At 37.8% G+C, this 16,953-nt stretch overlaps 1 protein-coding gene across 1 annotated transcript in view; it reads left to right on the forward strand.

Annotated features, from left to right (window-relative positions):
- LOC127626776 (transmembrane protein 132C-like) overlaps positions 1 to 16,953 on the forward strand; it is a 329,864-nt gene that overhangs the window by 218,017 nt on the left and 94,894 nt on the right. The gene's annotated exons all lie outside the window — the stretch shown is intronic.

Consider the following 16,953-nt stretch of genomic DNA (forward strand, 5'->3'; position numbering starts at 1 on the left):
AATATGTGTTACTAAACGAAAGACCCAGATAAAATCTTGGCTGAGTTTCAAAGCCATTAGCAGTGAGTAGGCATTACAAAGACCCTAGACAGAGGACATCTGATTTAGTGCTATTCAAGCTGTCACACACTCTATCACACACCCACTTACGGCAGACCAGTCCTTTCAGTAGAGTAGATAGCACAATGCTAACACACTGGCCTTGGTGTATTTCCAGGCCCGCAAGCACTTGCCCTGTAATACATTTCTTCAGCTGCACATGCTGGACACAAGCTCACTAATACCACTCGAACACTTTGTCAGGCCAAGTAGTGCTTCTCTGTAAATTACTGTAAGCCTCTGAATCACATGTGCTGTGTATTGTGTAAAAGCTATTCATGTATCTGTTGGAGCTGTGGCATAGTAGTTGGAGTAGGTGGTTTAGACAGTTATGGTGATTTTTGCCAGTAGAACAGGTTTGTTAGTCCTGCAATATCTTTCCTGTCAAACAGTCCTAATCCTATCCCTAAACCTAACACTGACCATTAACTACCCCTAAAATGAGATGGGAAATACTAGTTTGATAAGAATGTTCTGAGTCCAAAACCCATTTTTAAGCCTAAGCCTAAAATCTGTCTGATAGGAATGTTGCTCCAGGAACAACAAGGCTGTTAATCTCCTGAGACCCCGCATCCACATGCGTGGGCATTACGTTTTGGATTCGCTAGAAGATTTGCATAATTTAATTTCATTTTAAACCAACTGATCTCAGTTCATTAAAGTGTTAAACTTTCAACACACTGAGTCATATGACAAAACAACATTGTGCCAATCTAAACAGTTTGTCTTTGGGAGAAATGCCAACTAAACTACATCTGGTAATAAACCTCATTTAGGTTTTGCATTAAAACATGTTTAAGTCAAAAGAGGAGAGTCTCTAGTTTCATCCGATATGCCAATTTTAAAATTTCATCAATTTATCGTGACTCGACACGCTGTTAAGCCCAATTACCACTTACTTGGACTATAGCCTAATTTTCCTTAAAAAAAGCTTATATTCACTGTGCGTTATAACATTGAGAATCAACGGATGCATCCAAAAGCTGGAAAATGTTGCTTCAGAGGCTATATACAGAGTTAGGATGAAAATAATGTGCCTTTCAAACTGGAGCTTAAGTTATTCCCTAATTAGGGAGGAAGGATTATAGCTATATCCTGTAGCTTTTCTATGCAGCAAAGTGAATTTACTCCTAACATCCAGCCAAAAGTTCAGTTTCAGGTGGAAGATGATGTTTGGACCATGGTAATCAGTACATAGATTCAGTACATGAATATGTTGGCAGTGATTGATGATGCTGGCCATTACTTTCAATCAGAATTATATGAGGTACAGTGAAACCGAAAGTCCAGGAAAGTGATTTGGTGCCTCTTTGTGTTGGTACAACAAGGCGCCACTCATTAGCCAACCGCAAGATTCTGGTGGGAACGTAGCTCTGCAGAAATAATTTAAGATATGCTGGAGCAGACCCAGTGACTGTTCTGTTTGCCAGTATCAGAGCCTTGAATTTGATGCGTGCATCATCCGGCAGCCAGTGTAGAGAGTCAAGGAGTGGTGGAACATGCACTCTTTGGTTCGTTGAAGACCAGACGTGCTTCTGCATTCTGAATAATTTGCAGGGGTCTAATTGCGTATGCATGGAAGCCTGCAATGAGAGCATTACAGTAGTCCAATCTAGTTATGACAAGTGACTAAACAAGAAGTTTTGTGGCATGTTCAGAAAGAAGGGTCTTCCTGATATTGTAGAGTGTAAATCTACTTTACATGATCATGCTGTCATTGAGATGTGGTCTGTGAATTTGAGATGGTTACCCTTAGATATTTTTTTTTTGTAGTTGAACCCAGCTGAATGGTGATGTTTTGTTTAACAGCAGGGTTGGCTGGAAAGACTAGGAGCTCAGTCTTCCCTGGATTAAATTGCAAGTGGTGTTCTTTCATTCAGGCCGAATGTCTGCCATACAGGCTGAGATTCAGGCAGTCACCGTGGTGTCGTTGGACTGGAAAGACAAGTAGAGCTGTGTGTCACCAGTGTAGTATTGGTAAGAGAACCCATGTGCTTGAATGTTGGGTCACAGTGATGTTGTGTATAGAGAAGAGAAATGACCAAGCACTTTATGATAATTCTGATGAAATGTCTCAGAAACATGAATAACCAACACTCCTGGAAACATAATAAACAATTTGATTAAAAAATAAAACATCTGACTATCTATAGCTCGTTTTTGCATATTTCTTAGGGGCTACTAGTTACAAATTTGAAAGGGGAATGGAAACAGCTCAGCAATCATGCTCTGGTCTCAGGAGGTAAATCCTAAAGGCCTGTTTACACCAAACCCATTTTTTTGGTTCGATTGTTAGTTCCGAATGAGCTTTTGAATGGTAACAATGGATTCTGATTTTTCTTAAGACTGTGGTGAAAACTGACTGACCAATGAGAAAAGAGCTTTTTTGTCATTTTTACAGAGTCATTGCAGCTGCTCAATCCAGCGCATTGGTGGCGCCAATCAACTGGCAAACACAGGCATTGGACTGGAGCTGATGCACACACCCAAAAAATCATACTCTTACAAAATAAATAGTTGCAGTTCATGAACCCTTTGTACTGCAAACATAAACCTGGTCTGTTTTTGAAAGTCTGCTTATGTTTTTTGTCTTAAATGTACATTATTTATTATGTATATCAATGTACCTGTAATGGCATTAAAATTAGCAGTGAGGTTCGACAATTCGTTTGCTCTAAACTCATAATAATAAATCCCATAAAAAGATTTGTTAAATGCAATGTTTTAGACAAATTAATTGCAGAACCACATTGCTATTTTTGTTGCAAGGACAAAGAACAAAGTATTGCAATAATTTAAATAAAGAAAAGACTGAGACAGTGTTTTCTTTTATATTTTTAATATATGCATCATATTTTATACAATACCTGTTATTTTCAATATACATTATATATATATATATATATATATATATACACTCACCTAAAGGATTATTAGGAACACCTGTTCAATTTCTCATTAATGCAATTATCTAATTAACCAATCACATGGCAGTTGCTTCAATGCATTTAGGGGTGTGGTCCTGGTCAAGACAACCTCCTGAACTCCAAACTGAATGTCAGAATGGGAAAGAAAGGTGATTCAAGCAATTTTGAGCGTGGCATGGTATGTTGGTGCCAGACGGGCCGGTCTGAGTATTTCACAATCTGCTCAGTTACTGGGATTTTCACGCACAACCATTTCTAGGGTTTACAAAGAATGGTGTGAAAAGGGAAAAACATCCAGTATGCGGCAGTCCTGTGGGCAAAAATGCCTTGTTGATGCTAGAGGTCAGAGGAGAATGGGCCGACTGATTCAAGCTGATAGAAGAGCAACTTTGCCTGAAATAACCACTCGTTACAACCGAGGTATGCAGCAAAGCATTTGTGAAGCCACAACACGCACAACCTTGAGGCGGATGGGCTACAACAGCAGAAGACCCCACCGGGTACCACTCATCTCCACTACAAATAGGAAAAAGAGGCTACAATTTGCAAGAGCTCACCAAAATTGGACAGTTGAAGACTGGAAAAATGTTGCCTGGTCTGATGAGTCTCGATTTCTGTTGAGACATTCAGATGGTAGAGTCAGAATTTGGCGTAAACAGAATGAGAACATGGATCCATCATGCCTTGTTACCACTGTGCAGGCTGGTGGTGGTGTAATGGTGTGGGGGATGTTTTCTTGGCACACTTTAGGCCCCTTAGGGCCAATTGGGCATCGTTTAAATGCCACGGCCTACCTGATTCAAGTCAAGCCAAGTCAAGTGGTTTTTATTGTCGTTTCAACCATATACCAGCAGGATAATGCACCATGTCACAAAGCTTGAATCATTTCAAATTGGTTTTTTGAACATGACAATGAGTTCACTGTACTAAAATGGCCCCCACAGTCACCAGATCTCAACCCAATAGAGCATCTTTGGGATGTGGTGGAATGGGAGCTTCGTGCCCTGAATGTGCTTCCCACAAATCTCCATCAACTGCAAGATGCTATCCTATCAATATGGGCCAACATTTCTAAAGAATGCTTTCAGCACCTTGTTGAATCAATGCCACGTAGAATTAAGGCAGTTCTGAAGGCGAAAAGGGGTCAAACACAGTATTAGTATGGTGTTCCTAATAATCCTTTAGGTTAGTGTGTGTATATATATATATATTATATCACTGTACCTTGTGTTATATTACCCAGGCATTAATAAAATAATTAATAAAAAGAGAATTTGAGTTTGGGAGTCTGGAATATAGACCAACTTGTTGCAAAATACATGTGCAAATAAATGTCCAGCTCTGCTCTTTACTAATCTCACTCGCATTAAAAAAAACACAGATTATGTACTCCTCAAAATGCATCAATACCATGGAAAGAACATAATGAATCTATTTAGCTAAAGTAGGTAAATAAATGCTTTAATTTTCAGTATATTAATCTTAAACAGCTAAATGGGCGGACAGAAGACTGGTACAGCAATAGCGGCACCTACTGTATTGGAGTGAAAAAGTTTTTAGTTTCATTTTTGTCTATATACTATTTTGACTATAATAAACCTTCTGTCAGAGGTCCGTCTCGCAAAATCGTCACAGATTTTGTGGAACAGGCCTTAAAACACAACCTACTTGGTGAAATAACGGTCACAGTTGAGCCATGTTTCTCATATGTCTTGATCCTATTCCCACTTGCACCCTTTAGTTTCTATTCGTCTTTGTACTGTAAAGTGTCAAAAAGCCCTAAAATAAAGTTTATTTTTAAGTTTATATATTAGGTTGGGATTTGAACCCATGTCCCTTTGCAAGCAAATCAAAAACTGTACCACTGGACTGCCTAGACTTGCTTTTGTATACAGGTCTAGTAAGTTGTTGAAATGCATTTTTGTTTCTTATATATAGTAGGTGCATGACCCTACACAAATTGCTCACCTATCTGCCTCTCCTCAGCAAATATACAGCCATTGTCTTTTAAAAATATATATTGTTCGTCATCACACATTCTGAATTTACATGCAGAGTTTTGTCTCTTGGCAGTTGGTGAGGTTGATTTTATTTTAATATTTCCAGTTGTTGCTTATAGAATGAGCCTGGCATAGGAACTTTCTTGAGCAGTCAGTGGGGTTATTGTTGACTGAATATGCTTTGAGGCTGCATTCAAATTCAGTATGACCTAAAAACCACAGAATGCCTCAGCGGGCATATGACGTGTCAAAAGAGGCATTGTGTTCTAGAGAGAGAGAGAGAGAGAGACTGAAGGTGAGAGGGAAAAAAAAAGAAGTACGGTAACATGACATTTCTGTCTCTTTTGGGCTCTATAGCATGTGAAGACTCTCTTGCCTCTGTTGGCAAGGGCACACACACTAACACACACATGCTACACACTTGTTTGCTTATTGTGTAGTGTGGATAAGGCAGTGTAGCTCAACGGACCTCTGTGCAGTTTAGCGTCAAGACCACTGTGCTCCACCTGTCTGTCACCGTGGCTACTGTCTGCTACTTACTGGAACACCACGGCAACCACGGATCTGCTGCCATACTCCCCTGCCTCCCTCTCATGCTCCGTCTCACTTTTTTGTACCCCTTTCTTTCTTTTTCCCATGACAGCTTTAGTCTTGGCTGGGTGCCAGCGGTCAGAAACAAGGATATGACATTGTTCTTTCTCCAGTCTTTCTCTCTCTTTTCTCTCTGCCACACACACACACACACTTTTTGAATGCTGACTCTCTTACCTGCTTGGTGCATGGTAAAATTGCAATTAGGTCAGTGTCTGGCTCTATATTTAGCTCACCAAACTTCCACAAAGCCATTGTTCCTGAACTTGAGCATCATCCAAGACAAAGATGATTTGAACACTCTGCCTTACGGAAGATGACCACATATGCTTATATTCATACACTCGCATACAGTATTTGTCTGCTCCATGTTGGTGAAATTATTACTTTTCGAGTGATCTGACTTATGTTACATTAGGCGTAAGCCCTGGTCACACTAGGACAAGGACATCGCAAGGGACCAAGATATGCTGTTGGGCATGAGGCCTTTTGTTTTTATCTTTTATAAATTATAAATTAAAAAATAACTAGTACTATTATATTCTCAATTTTGTAATATACGGTCTTTGCACTTTTCTGCAATAAAAATACACAGCTTTAAGATATGTATCCTTAATTGAAATAAATTGAACCAAGAGGCCAAAGTGTGAGGTTTCGACCTTATATTGGTCACACGTCTTTTCATCATCTGGATCCGCAGTTCAGAGTTCACCAAACTTGAACTTTTCTCCACAGCGTAGTGCGAAAGTGCATTTATATGCGTTTGAATGGGAGTGAGTGGAGCACAAAATGTAGTGTTACCGCCCCTTTGGACATAAAGTGGTTAAGCAACTAGATTGAGCCTCATCGGCAGTGTTAGACTAAAAGTATTAGACCTGCTCATATATATATATATATACAGTATACTGTGTATATATATGTGTGTGTGTGTGTGTGTGTGTGTGTGCTAATATTTTTTAAAGTTACTGCAGTTGGTGTGGAGTAGTTATAAATTGAAGTTCTTTGAATGTCACATGTGGACTGATAGCTCAAGGGCTGTGCGCTCGCGTCAGTTGATACTGTCTTTTCCTGCAAATCGCAGGTTCGAGACTAGCTTTACTTATCTTATTGTCTATTTGAATACATGTAAAAGTAAAAGTACATCCAGCAGATTCATAAAAGACATTTTGCGCTGTGGCTGCTACTGTCTCTGTGTCCTGTAGGATCATTGTTGGTCATTTGCTCATATATTATACTATATATATTTCATACATGGCATTTAACTTGTTTGTCACCCCGATTGTGTTTTAATGGTAAAAACATTGCATAGGGTGGCAGCATTCATAATTACATGCTAAAGTTTATTATTCTACTTAATTACATTATACAGTAGCCTACAATATCATGAGTGTAGTTTACAATAGTGTGGAACATTATCACTTTTTTCACATTGTATTGCACACACGCTGCAGCCGAGCGAACCGAGATATTGAGTTCAAATGAGGTTTCTTCATTCAATGGTGCTCATTATCAAGCAACGTTAACGCCATGTTAACTTGTGCTTCACGTTCACAATATGATGGTCTTGTCAGATTATGACATTGTATGAAATGTGAACATGTTTTTCTCATGTAAACGCTGCTCTCAAATATTATGTGACTTGCGACATTATAAAATTAATCCGTAATTGAATGAACAACTAACTGCCATAATTAATAAAGCCCCACTGAGTTTGTTTGTGATTAGTGTAAATATATTTTTTCAATGTATGAAATATAATCTAATGTAATCGATCATGTTCTTGTCTGGCAACATGTGAGTCCCCATTGCTTGTCTGGCAACATGTGAATCCCCATGTGAGTCCCCCTGTCGAGTATAGGTGTGAATCGCTGAAGCTTAAAGTTTCTAAAGTGTTAAAAGGGTTCTAATATCCCAAATTATGCACTAAACCGATTGGAACACAGATCTGTCCTGGTGTCTTCTACAGATAATATAACCATAGTATCACCATGGTATTTTGTTGTAAAATAATTGAAACCACAAAATTAATCCATATTACTGTAGTAAAACCATTGTTAATATCATCAAATATTACACTTAAGTTTGTAATAGTAAATATAATAGAAATAATACCTCTATATTATTTTTTATTTATTATAAAAACTAATAAAGAAAATATTAAGAGTGGAGTCAAGAAACAGAATGGAAAAATGATGCACCAAATGTGGAACTGAACCCTGGTCGTCCAGACACTGGCACTCCAATGCCACGCCATTAGACCGACACTTACAACGCACTTTGTTGTGTATTTCTGTGTTGCCATTAGACCGACACTTACAACGCACTTTGTTGTGTATTTCTGTGTTGCCATTAGACCGACACTTACAACGCACTTTGTTGTGTATTTCTGTGTTGCCATTAGACCGACACTTACAACGCACTTTGTTGTGTATTTCTGTGTTGCCATTAGACCGACACTTACAACGCACTTTGTTGTGTATTTCTGTGTTGCCAATAGACTATTGGTGTTTCATCTGAAAGCAAACAATCACTCTGAAAAATACTCAATATTATCAAGCTTTGGGGCAACATTGGTAAATGGTAAATAGTCTGCACTTATATAGCGCCTTTTTAACCTTAACGGTATTCAAAGCGCTTTACACTGTGACACATTCACCCATTCATGCACACATTCATACACCAATGGTGCACATTGGTTAATTGCAAATATTAACTACTAATAAAATACTATGACAGATAATGAATAACAAAGCTCTTAACCTACAGGTTTGAACTGCATAGTGTTTCTGGTTATCACATGTGTAGCGTAAAACTCAAACGTATATTATACAAATAATGTGGTCACAGCCCTAACTTACTCCCTTATACATGTAATGGAAAATAATGATTCTGTTCAATATTTCTTTAGTTTTTATTGCAAGGAGAATATAACCTAATATGACATGATGGTATACATATCAATTAATTCATTCGCATTTGATAATCCTGTTTAAAAATTAAAAATATGGTCTAGCCTGTCGGCACATTTTAAGGAAGCACAGGTTTAGAGTCTTAACAGATTTTGGAGTTCACAATTGTTTGAATTTGCGGTCTAATGATGCTCGCTCTTAATGTCTGTGCAAATGTATAAAAATATACAGATGATCATTTTCTCTAATGAAATTTGTGTGAATAAATGCAAAACTCTCCAATGCGTGGGCGTCCTCGTGAATGCTGAATGCTGCAGTACATTTTTTTATCATACGTCTCCATTGCAACATTTAGCCAGAAAATTTATGTTGTGGTGTTTTTAAGTTTGTTGTTGTTCTTCTTTCTACTCTTTTTTTTTTTTTCTTTATGGCTGTTGTAAAAAAAAATTTTTTACTTTCCCTTACCACCTCCAACTTAATGGTCATTACATTGGGAGAAAGAGCTCTGAAGCATTCAGCTCTGGCCTGTTGAAATGATATGGTTATAGCACCTCTTAGAGGGTTAGAGCAGCTAATGACCCATTCACACGGTTATCGCGATGGTAGAAAGCCTATACTGAATGGATACCCACTGTAGACTTACATTATAGGAGGGACTCTATTCATTTATGCATGCCAGAATACAGACTTGAGTCAGAAAGCAACCTCCCTAAAAACTAAGGAACTAGGCTTGTGATCGATGCCTTTTTCACTCATCGTTACTCGGAAGATTTTCCCAGTGATTATCGATACATATCTGAATTAGTTTCAGCTATAAACAAGGTTGCTCATTGCACATTAGTCTTTGCCTCTTCAGACATATTTCTCAACACAACTTTAATAAAGTGTGAGAGGTCAGGGCAAATTAAATCTGGTCGCACCCCAGATGCGTCTCGCAAATGAGATGGCACATTCTAAAATTAGGAACAATTATTTATTTTCTACAAAATGTACACACACACCACCAACACTCAGCGTCAACATACTGCAGTGCCACAGAACGCAACTCGCATAGTTTTCATTAAATACGACCCAAATCATTATCAAAGGACAAACATTATTTACTCTAACCATCACTGGATGATCTATTTTGAACATGTATCTTTCATATAGCCTACACAGTTATTTTTAGTTAAAGTAAGTTGTTTTGTGGATCGACAGCTTTAATTAAAGACCTATTCAAGGCTACATACATATAAATTGCATAATAAACATCGCCATTTATAATCGTTTAGTTTGCGCATTTACAACAGTTTCACTAATCTGCAAACTCATCAATGCCACTTTGTTCATTCTTGAATACGTATCGAAATTTCATCACTTTAGACTTCCATCTCCTGTGATACTTCAGCTCGTCCTGTGTGTGTGTGTGTGTGTGTGTGGTCTCCCAATGCTATTATGCCAAACTGTTAGAGAGAGGCCAACTGAGTGTATCGGAAAGCATGCAAATTGGGCTTCTAAGTTAAATGTCGGCTAATTTTAATATATTGATGCTTCAAAAATATATCAATAAAACAACGTGCCATTCAATAATCGATATATTGATCTTTTATGACATCCCTACTAGCAACCAACCCAAACTCCCCATCATCAGAAAATGTAAATAGGGCTGCACGATGTTGACAAAAGTTATAATTGTATGTCCCTTCATATTGTAATCTCAAATATGAATTTAGTTAATAGAGTGTACATTTTGTTTAGGGCAACTGCATATCTTATTCTTAATTTAAGCTAAAAAGTCAGATTCTGTCTTGGTCTAAACCAGTCTAAACACTGATTTATCATTGCATGCATGTTCACAATGCTCAGTGTTGCCAAAAAACAAATAACAAAAAAGAATAATACAAAAAAATAAAACACATTGTAAATAAGAATTTTAGAGACGACTGTGGTATACCTTAAGGGAATTCAGTAATTCACACTTTTCACAATTAGTTAATTGCGGCTTAATGTAATTAATATTAAAAAAAAATTATTAACTTTGCAGTCCTAAAATGTAGTTAACTTTTTTGTTGTTAAATATACTTACAAATTAATTATAATAATTTATCACAGTTTATTTTCTTCAGGCAAAATGTAATGGAAATCTGAAGAATGTGTTGAAATTGTACGACAACCTCAGAAAATACTACAGGGTGACAATTAAAAAGACCTTAGCTCTATCTTTGTGGACACCTACGGAGGAACTCTCTCAAGCGACATCCTGAAGTACAGGTTTACCTGAGTGAACTCGTCACGGGTGACAAACGGCTGACTGCACTTCTCTGTCCCTTCCCTTCTGCCTCTCCTCAGCACTCTAAAACACAACTTTCTTAACAAAGGTTAAACAAAAGGCAAGTGATGTATAGTGGCGTGTCTTCTACTCAGCTGCTATCGGCTTCCGACCCACAATAAGATAAACACTCCTGTCACTCCTGTCTCCTGGCGGCCACAAACCCTGAACCAATCATTGATGGCTAATACAGCCCAGCACAATGAGCCTCCCCACCCTCTCTTCTCTCAGCGCTTCAATTAATTGTGGATAAGAGAGAGCGAGTTGAGAGTGAATCGCGACTGTGGGTTTGTGTTTTAACTCCAATGCCCTGATGTCTGTGCTTTCTCCCCATATGAGGCCACATTTATTTTAAGTAAAGATAATTGCATTAGAGTTACTGAGGGGGTGAGAACACATACAAAAACATGCACACAAACACCTTCAAATTCAGAAATACTAGAGAGGGTATTGGATTCAGGAAGCTTGTTGTCACTCTTTACCCCTTAATAATAGCATATTTCACCATATTTACTAGGGGTGCGTAAGGGATCGAATGTCCATTTGAAGCGTGAGAGTGATCTGCTCTTACTGTGCAAGAGAAGATGTAAGTTTACATAGGTTTAATGATAGAGCTATATTAATCTATGATAGTGTCATATTAATGTAATACTGAATAATATTTATTTAGTAGTTTGCAGTAGTTCATGGCTGCAGCTTCTCAGTCTCCACTGGGCATAAGCATCTCAGTAATAATGCGAGTTACAATATGTGGTGTAATTCAAACAGCTTTATTAAATATATCCCGATTAAATGGCATTATCAATAGTAGCACCCGCAGATTCCAGAAACATGCACTCTTTCTCTGCTTTTCTTTCATCTCTTGACCTCATGAGAGAGAGCGTGTTCCCCTTATTAAAGTTCAAGCAGCAACAATTGAAAAATAAACTATTAATACAATCGTCCAACTAAATGGAAAGGCAGAGAAGGAATTTATAAATATAATAATAAGATAACAATATAATATATTAAATATAATGCAAAATATTATATTAAGAATAATATTTTTAGAATATAAATGATTATATGAAATAATGACAATGAATCACTAACAAAATCATCAGTTTGACACTAAGCTTCATTTTTTTTAATTTATCTTAATATAGAGAATATTTTAAGCCTATCCTTGATTTAAAGTATTTTTTTTTATTCTTTTTAAACCGTTTTGTCTGCAAAAATTAGGCAAAGTGAAATTACTGGGAAGAGGAAAATTCAATTAATAGTGAAAGTGAGCAGAAACCTTGCGTATAGCAAGTTATGACCGAGATCCTGATTAAAGGTGAAATGATCGGGATCTGTATTGGCCAATCAGGTGACAAGAAGATCGGTGATTGGTATCGGCTGTAAAAATCCTGATTGGAGCATCCCAAGAATATATACACCAATGAGTCAAAACGTTATGACCAATGACATCATGATCAAAAGACAAATGATGCAATGACAAATGATCACAGATCATCTCCTAACAAGGCCACATGTCAAGGTCTGGGTAGATTAAATGGTAAGTGAACAATCAGTTCTTGTAGTCAAAGTGTTGAATGCAGGCAGGAGTAAAGACCTGAGCGACAGTGGTCCGAGGATAAACCACAGAGGCAGGGTGTTGGGCACCCAAGATTTATCGATGCGCTAGGGCAATGAAGGCTTTCACATCTGGCTCGATCCGACTGAAGTTCTACTGTGGCACAAGTCACCGAAAATGTAATGATGGCTACGGGAGGAATGTGTCACACAATACACAGTGCATCGCACCCAGCTGCTTATGGGGCTACGTGGCCGCAGACTGGTCAGAGTACCTATGATGACCACTGTCCACCTTTGAAAGTGCCTACAATGGGCACGCGAGTATTGGAACTGGACCTTGAAGCAGTTGAAGAAAGTCACCTGTTCCAATGAGCCTCGTTTTCTTTTACATCATGTGGACTGCAGTGTAAGTGTGCGCTGTTTACCTAGGGAAGTGATTCCACCAGGATGCACTGTGTGAAGATGACAAACCGGTGGAGAGAGTGTAATGTTCTAGGCATTGTTTTTCTGGGAAACCCTGGGTCCAGCCATTCATGTGGATGCCAATTTGACACGTGCCACCTACCTAAACATCGTTGTAAACCTCTTCATGGCAATGGTATACCCTATTGGCTGTGGCCTCTTTCAGCGGGATAATGTGCCCTGCCACACAGTACACATTGTTCGGGAATTGTTTGAGGAACACGCTAAAGAGTTCAAGGTGTTGCCCTGGCCTCCAAATTCCCCAGATCTCAATCTGATTCTGAATCTGTGGGATGTGCTTCACCTTGCAACTTACAGGACTTTAAGGATCTGCTGCTAATGTTTTAGTTCCAGATACCACAGGTCACCTTCTGGGGTCATATAGAGTCCATGCCTTGGCGGGTCGGCACTGTTTTAGTAGAATGCATAGGAAAAACATCATATTAGGCAGGTTGTCGTAATGTTTTGGCTCATAGGTGTATATACAGTATAAACGATAATATTTTCCAAGTGTTCTGAGGCCATAAAATAGTTTAGTGTGAGGAACAGACTACAAATGCTACAAAACATCTTCTTATGTGTTCAGTGGGAAAAAACAACAACCCAACTGTGAGTAAAGGCCAGAATTTTCATTTTTGGGTGATCTATTCCTTTAAAAGAAATTCCGAAATTCCAAAATGCATCTCTCCTGTTCCCCTCAGTCTCCTGCTCTGCTCTAATCAGCCAAGTTATTATCCAGCCATTTATAATGCTTAACCACTTTCCTTGAATACAGAATAACTTTCCTCTCCCCTCCACTTCTCATTTCTACATAACTAATCCTCTTAACGCCTCTGTCCTGTGCAACACATTTGTGTTTCCGTATAATTGTGTGAGCCTGTGAGTGTGGTTTGTGTGTCTGTGACTCATTGTTCAGATTATTTGTGTTTTTTTCAAAGATCACTGTCTGACTGATTTGTCTGACACAAAGTCTGAGTGAATAATGAGAAACGCTGGTTAAATTCAGAGAAATTTCATTGCACATTCAGAAGAGAAAGAGAGACAATGTGACTAATTCTTTTGCCATGTTCTCGTTCTCCATAACATTATTTATCTCTCATTTTCTGTCTAGCATCCTCCCCTTCCTCTTTTTTCCCTCTCCCTATAGACGTATGCCATCTCTGCAATAAAGTATAGTCTGTTGCTTTATTGATTCTTTTACTGCTTCAAAAACATTCCTTTTGAAGGTGGAAGTGGTCAGATAGCAGCAAATACGTCAAGTGGGCGTATGTTCCTGAACTAATTTTGAGGGTTTCAAAACAAGGATTGGGGGGGGGAGGGGAGTATTTGGCCCCTGTTGATATGAGGTCAAAGGTTGAGTTTAGGGTTGGTCGATGTCCCCTAAATTGGCAGTTGACGATGTTGACAGTAAAACATCACGATGGACGATGATATCTTCGGTGGTGGGGGGGGTTAATATAATTTCATATAATTTTCAAAAATGATATGAAAAATTATTATTTCGTTATTTTACTAACCCAACTAATGACTCTTCGGCGCTTTATCAGTAGGTTGCACGACACATGAAGCATTTTTTTTTTTTTAGCTTTCACTTAAGAGTTGTGCACTTTTTATTTTAATATATCTCTTTACATAAATACTATTTTCCACTTAAAAACTATAATTTCATATTTTACTCACTGATGAGCAAAAGGTCGAGGCAGAAATGACCATGTACCTGCAGGAAATGGCCATTGATGGGGAAGAGGACCCGCTGACTTGGTGGAAAACGAACGACAAAAGGTTTCCGTTCATGGCAAGATTAATACGGAAATATCTGTGCATATGTGCTACCAGTACTCCATCAGAGCGGGTCTTCAGCACAGCGGGTAGTGTAGTTACTCCAATCCGCAGCTTATTAAAACCAGATAAAGTGAACATGTTGGTATTTCTGGCCAGAAACATTGAAATTTAAACATGGTCTATGGTGAAAGATATTAGACTTCTTTACGCATTTTTCGCCATCCGTTGCGTAGCTATTCGATTTTGAATATTATTTTTTAAACGTTCATTTGTGTAGTTCATATGACCACTTTACAATATTTCAATAACATAATTTATTTTGTAGCCTGTGCTGAAGTTAATTGTGCTGCTAATTATAAGTGAAATGTTAATGCCGAGTTTCGGTCTGAGTGTTGTTCCCGTTTCATTTGTTGTTCTTCTATGTTTTAATAAATGTGTGTTCATATTCACCTTGTTTCTTTCATTTGATTTGACATTATGGATATATGGCCAAGGAAATTTTTCTTTAAAAGTTTTAACCAGACAAAAGTTATTTGACGTTCGCTGGTCTGGGTTTATCTTAAACTGCCGCTTCAGTGTATACAAGAGCTATGTGACAATGAGCAAGATTTTCTGAGACACTACAACTACTAATAATTAATTAATAAAGGCTATTTTCTTGTAGCCTACAACATAAAATATTTTAATCTAAATGTACAGTGTAAGACATGTAAAAAAAATACAAGAAGCTAACAATGTCAAGATCAATATTTGTGTAGCCTGCCTGACACGGTATTTTCACAGACTAACACGTCACGTCTCTAGCATATACTACAGTATTTAAAATAGCATACATGCATTAGTTATATTCTCAATTTAATTTACAGAGCAATCCCTGCAAATTTTTTTAGGTTAACTATAGAAGAGACTAGGATTAGTGGGTCACACTTGCAAGACTCGCAAAAGGGGGCGTGGCATCACGATGGTGGCTCGACATCGTGATGTTGGTCAGCCATCACGATGGATGATGGTATCGTCCATCGGCACAACCCCTAGTTGAGTTAGAACATTTAGTGAGGTTGTAATCTAACTCTGTTCATTCTTGAGAAAGAGTAGAGAAAGGAATCTGGAAAGGTTTCCTGTCATTCAGGGAAATAGATTTTGTCTTATCACATCAGTCTTAAAGCTTTGCATGTGTGTATTTCCTAGCGTGTAGTCTTTCAGAGACAAACCTTTTGACTATTGATATAAAGTGTGTTCCACTTTGTTGCTTATTCTGGCCAAGAACCGCCCACTTAGGTGGAAAGAGATCGTCTGACTGACATGTAAAGCGACCAAACACAGGTTGCTCTGTTTTTTGAGTCATTTAGGCTTGAGTACGTCTGCAATTAATGATACCACAATAATAGAACATTTCAATTCATTCTTTATGGAACCTGTGTGTCAGGCTTATGCAAAGATTGTAGGATTATAGCAGTGAGAGCATCAAAAATTTGGGAAATGCTGAACTCTATGCAAATAATGGTTTCTAGTGGATTTACATTTCAATTTAATTCAGATTTCAAATTGAATTGGTACGCTTTCTTGCTGGGTTATCAAAAGTATTAAATTGACACCTTACTGTTTGTGTATTTTATGTGAAATAAAGTATTCCAACTGCACATTGGTCCGTGGGCATGCCGTCTGGTCCTGAGACTACAGATACATTGTATCTTAATACAATTGTATACCCTGGCTGTTACTGTTATTTCCCACAGTGAACCTTCTTTAATGGTTTCTATTGCTTTAATTTCCTCTGCAGATTAGTCCTTTTAGTTCTTGCTGTGGATGTGATTACAGAGAGGAATCTTTATCGTCTCTTGAGATATTTTTATGAGACGTTGTATTCAAACACGTAGAAATGCAGTCATGCTGAATGTAAGTTTGAATCTATGCAATTACAGTAGTTTTATCATCAATTATTCATCACTTTTTTTTTTCCAATTTATTAATTCACATGAATTTATTTCTTTATTTTGATGGTTGGCTAACATATTTGAAGAGTAAAAGTCGCTGTTGTGAAATTGAGTGAATCACACGAAAACTGTCAAGAGTTGTCTGGGTCATATTTCACCATCCTCCAACCCTGATCTTTTGCAAGATGAAAATTTAATATTTTTTAGGGCCATTCAAATGTTTTGCATGGTGACATTGTTTTTATTTTCATAAATAATAAGCACCCCCCTCTCTGTAGCCTTCTGTTATGTTCTCTAATGTGGAAAAAAAGGAATATTAACAAAAGTAAATTTGGTACATGCAGTTGTAAATATACATCATATTAGTATGTGTTCAAC

This window comes from Xyrauchen texanus, chromosome 3 (assembly GCF_025860055.1).
Source record: "Xyrauchen texanus isolate HMW12.3.18 chromosome 3, RBS_HiC_50CHRs, whole genome shotgun sequence".
In the NCBI taxonomy this organism is placed as follows: Eukaryota; Metazoa; Chordata; class Actinopteri; order Cypriniformes; family Catostomidae; genus Xyrauchen; species Xyrauchen texanus.